Here is a 5,496-nt window from a genome sequence, read left to right on the forward strand (position 1 = left end):
TAGAATTAAAATTTTATTTTATTAATATATGAAATTATGGTTAAAATAATTGATCAATGTGTTTTTTGGAGGCAATTGATATTTGGCAGAATGAAATTTCTCTAACTGATTAATCGTTAGATTAATTAAAAATTTTATCAAATGAATAAAATGTCATATTTTTTTGCTTGAATAACGCAACAATGTGCGGTAGGAATTCCCGGCTGAGCATTTGACAGTTTTACAATACTTTGTTGTTTAGTATTATTTGACAATGGAGAGAAAAATTAGCTTTTTTTGTGGGGGGTGGGCATGTTTGAATGTCGTTATCTTGTGTCGCAATGTCTTAGTGTGTAGAAATAATCAAATAAAAATCAAGCGCTAATATTGGCAGAATGAATCAGCCCTAATAAAAATATTAAATTGCTGCACTTCTTGACAAATTTGAAATCAGAATGGTTAAAGAAACAATTCTGCAACAAATATGGTTGACTGTACAGCAGGGTTAGCCAATTATTTAGGCAGGGAAGGAAGAAAAAAACATTTTGCGGCCACCTACTCTCTGCTGCAATTTTAAATAATTTCATTTGTAAAGTAAAATCTTAACATTTTTTTTGTCAATCGCAGAAAATATTTGAAACACATCAATTTTTTTCTCAAATAAAATGGGATACAAATATCTGAGCACCACTGCCACCTACTGCCACGGAAGTGCAATTTCACTTCATTTTTGTATGGAGAAGCGTCCAAAACAGATTCAAACTCGAACCTCAAAACTGTGAGGCAGATGTACCCGCCACTAGTCCTCTGTGCTCTCGCCGTGTGCTCGTGACAAAAATAAAACGTGAGAATGCTCGTAGTAAAATCATTTTATTTGCACATTGGTGAGCAGGTTCCATCTGCACTATACACGCTGTCAAGTCGCCAGTCCCCGAAAGCGGCCTGCCCAATAGTCTGTAAACACGGGCGGTGGTGATACAAAGTCGATAAATCAACGCAAAGGCCATCTTCATTGTCATTTGTCATAAAAATAATCATAATGTGAGAAAAAAAATGGCAGGCATAAATAGAACGTGAGAAGACGAGCTCGTTGGACTTTAGTTTTGACGACATGCGCATTAAATAGGACCAAACACTACTTGTCTTCTCTTTGTCCGCACTACCTGTCGTGAGGCCAAACATGTCCCCTAGTTAACAGCTGCATGTTACTAGTACTTCTAGCGACATCACATTCAACTTATCAAGCACTAGTGCCGCAAAAATGTCACCTAATACAGTTTTGCCTTACTAGTAGCAAAGTTGTCGGTTAGTAGTCATATATTGAGCAAAGACATAAATCCAACACTTGATTCTTTTTTTTTTTTTTTTTCACAAGATGGACTTTTTCAGAAATTTTTAAAACACCAAATGCCAAAAAATACTGTTCATAAATCTTCAGAAATCCGTATTCGTGAGCACCTCTCCTTTGCCGAGATGATCCGGCATAGCAAGATTAATACACAGGTGTGCCTTAGGCTGCCCACAAAAGTCACTCCAAAAACTAGTTGCTTGTACTAGTTGCCTCCTGGACCATACTGGTAGTCTTACTTCACTAGTATCATGAATTTGTCTTACTCGTGAGGACAAGGAGAGTACTAGTACATGTACTAGTATGCTATGTGAAGTTGTTTCCTGCAATAGAATAAAACTGCACATTTTAGTGACCTTTTTTTGGAGGCAGCCTAATGCACACCGATGCAATGATCGTGTTATGCCACAACTGTGAGGTGAAGAGAGGTGCTCCCTGACAGATTTTGATTTATGAGAGAAATCGGCCATCGGTGGAAATATTCTAAGAGTTCAGAACACTCAAAACGGCTTTTCATCTTTTATAAACACATTCAACTGTTGGTGGAAAAAGCGAGTAAAGCAAAATGAGCAGAAGTCAACCTGCCCAGTGCGGGAACTGTGGCGAACAGTTCGTTGATTTCCTGCGCTGGTCAAAAGAGACAAAAAAAAAAAATCATTTGAAATCAATTCACGTCTGCTCACTGAGTGAAATCTCCTGAGAGGCTTCTGCTCAAGTGTGTTGCTTCAAAAACAAATGAACAACAAAAAGATGCACTCTGCATAGTTTCAGTGATAAGTGAGTTGATTTCCCAGGGGATGATAAGAAATAGAAACTCATCAAAACAGAAGAGTTGAATCGCTGTTTGATGCACTCCTAGAGGATGCAACCACCGCCACATGGGAAAGGAAAAAATATGGCCGTCCAAAAATGTATACGTGGACCAGAAATAGTCACTTTGAGATGAATTGTAATGTTATAAAAAAAATTATTTTGTTCAATAATATTGCATGGAAAAATGTTTTTTTATGATGAAATGTGACATAGAGGGGACAAAGGTTTATTTTTTTAAAGAACAAACATTACAGAATAAAATCCAAATTATTAATAATTAAAATTTAACTATATGCAAATTAATAATTTTGTAAGATCAACATAAAGTATATAAAATAAGTTGAACAAATGAATTTCATAACCTTACATGATTTAATGAGAATTGTAATTTTCTTAAAGTTGGAATTTTATGAGAAAATATTTATGAGAAATGTTCTTTTGGTTTTGAAATACAGTACATTTTTTACAAAACATATTTATAGGTATAGCTCAGTTATAGTTCACTTTTTAATATCTTTTGAGTGATTACTACGCAGCCCCGGCAATTTTTGGGGACAATTTTTGATAATACTCTAAATCAGTGATTGTCAAGCGCTCCCTCTAGTGGTAACTGAAAGAATCACTGCCAAAATTCAGTTGTATTTAACTTTTAGAATCAATACAGTTGCATTTATTATTCTTATTATCTGTTTAGGAAAGCTTTTGATTTTACTTTTATGTGCAATTTAATTACTTTTGTTCTTTTTTTTCTCTATTTTTAAGTGTAGACTTTGGCCTACTAGCTACTGTTTTTGCAGTGCTAGCGTAGTTTGAGAAGCACTGCTCCGAACTAATATTTGGACGTGGAAGTTGGGGATTCTGTTGTCAGTCATAATAGTCACCTCTATTCCAGCAACAAAAATTTATTTCCACAACATGTTTTTTTTTTTTTTGCAGTGTTATCTGACTTTATTCTCATCCAATGTTGTAGTTTTCACATTTGTTCCCCCTTGACAGTGTGACCCTAGGAGTGACTCAAAAACAACCACTTGTTGTAGTCTCTACTCATTGGTCATCACTTCATGTGTAAACGTGGAAACTGGAAGTCAACAACGAAAAGAGGCAAATAAAATAAAATAAATTAAAAAATATTGAAGAATATCAGGCGGTACAAAAATCAAACAAACATGAGAACAAAAATATTCACAAAATATTCCAGAACTATGTGCCAGGATGACCTTCAAGGATGTGAAATGTATGAAAAGCCATTTTGACGTTTAGTCCAGATCCTTGCGACATTTGTGAACTAAAAAAAAAAAAAAAAAAAAAAAATCAGCCACTAGAGAACATTTAAAACAAAATGTGCTAAATGAGCTGAAATTCCAAAAAGTTGTGACCGGGGATTGCGCCAACACAGCAAATCAATACATACAGGTGCATCTCAATAAATTTCAATATCAGATAAAAGTTCATTTATTTCAGTAAATCAATTCTAAAGTGAAACACAATAATAATAATAATAAAAAAACACACACAATGGATGATTTATTGAATCAGATTCAAACCTAGAACTTCCGCCTTTTGAGGCAGACAAGCAAACCACTCGTACTCTGTTGCCTTATGTAAACAATAATCCTCAAAATTATAATACATATATAAACTAGTGAAAGATTCCGTTGGCATCTATAAATATTACTGTTTCACTTTTTGAATTGAACTGCTGAAGTTGATAATGTTTCCCGCTCTCCTCCTATTGGATTGCGATGCAGCTGTAAGTCGTGATAAGAGGTAACATCTATTGAGACGCAAGGAGGAAGTAGAAAAGGTTGTGTGGTGTGCTGGCCTGCAAAATTGGAAACTTTCCATGAGAATAAACCGCCATAAAAAATGGACACTTTACCATTCTAAAATTAAAAATATCAGTCATTTATGCCAAATGAAGCTCCTCCGTGCAGTTCAACACGCTTGGCAGCAGATGGCGCCAAAGCTCTTTTTTTTTAATGATACGTGGCTTTGGCCTGAGCACAAAAAACGATCAATGGGATTTTTTTTCAGCAAATAACTCAAGATAGGTTCCCATCCATCCATAAAATATCTGCGAATGCAAAATGCGTGAATACGCGCGCCGGTTAACCGTACGGTCATACCTTCACATTTGGACAAGGACAGCGGTCATTTACGTGGCTTGCATATTTTATTTGTCCCCTGCAAATAACAACTATGGCGGCTAATTAAGGAAATGTGACCATTTTTTTTTTTAAATCCCTATTTATTATACTGCCCCCTGGTGAGTTAGGACAGTAATAACGTAATAAATGCAACACCACTGCAAGGATGCCCACAAATCCAAGTCAATAATTCCCATGCAAAGTTTCCAATTTGGAATATCTCCAAAATTCCTCATCTTAAATTCCCAGTAAATTTTCAAAAAAATTGACCAGAAATTTTCCACCCTTGCGCTGTGCTAGTGGAGTATAACGAAGAGAAGCAAGGTTGCGTTTTGGTCCCGTTTAAGTGGAAGCAGTAGAAGAAAAAAAAAGTCGTCATTCAGTCAAAGGGGGCTGAGGTAGAATGTCTCCAGGAAGTGGAACCAGACTGGAAGTGGACCAGTGAGGAGGGCAGAGGGGTCCCCACGACCCCTCCCACGCTCCCACCGTTGAGGTGTCCGTGTGCAAAACGATCTGTTCTCCTCTTACGGAAATAGAACAAACAGGTTCAATCTCTTTACAACATGCTTGAAGGTAGTCGTCCATACCACGTGGAACATTTGCAACACTTGGAATAAATTAGAGCAGGGGTGTCCAAACCACGGCCTGGGGCCATCTCTGGCCCGCCGTTCATTTTTAAGAAGTCCGTGTTGCTTGCCTACATTGTACTACTGACTTTCTACATTGAGAGAAGAAAAAAAATATTCATAGTGCTGCTTGACTTTTTGTTGTATCACCATTTTATTTAAATAAATAAATATATATATATATGCATGGAATCACTTTGCATATCTTTGCCTAGACTGATGGACTGGTTGTAGCGTTAACGTGAATTCAGAGATTTTTGGAGAGAGAATTGCTGAAAACATGCACAAAGACTGAGAATGTCGGATGGAATTGTGGAGATGCAGCGTGAAACCGTTTTTCATCTTTCAGTTTTGGGCAACGGCTAAAACGGAAAGCTCACAGTGACGTACTTCGGTCCGGGCGGGAGTGTAGAAGAATTTCATTTTCATTTGCAATTGTGGTAAAAATACCAAAAATGCAACTTCTCTTCAGGAGGTTTGCTGGCACAGCTGCTTTCGATCGCCTCAGCATGGAATGAAGGTGGAGTCGAAAACCTTGAGCAACTTTGTTACCGGGGTTATCATAGTTTGGGATTTTTAAAAA

The sequence above is a fragment of the Idiotropiscis lumnitzeri genome, chromosome 5 (assembly GCF_059441095.1).
Source record: "Idiotropiscis lumnitzeri isolate Australia: NSW breed Sydney's pygmy pipehorse chromosome 5, RoL_Ilum_1.0, whole genome shotgun sequence".
NCBI lineage: Eukaryota > Metazoa > Chordata > Actinopteri > Syngnathiformes > Syngnathidae > Idiotropiscis > Idiotropiscis lumnitzeri.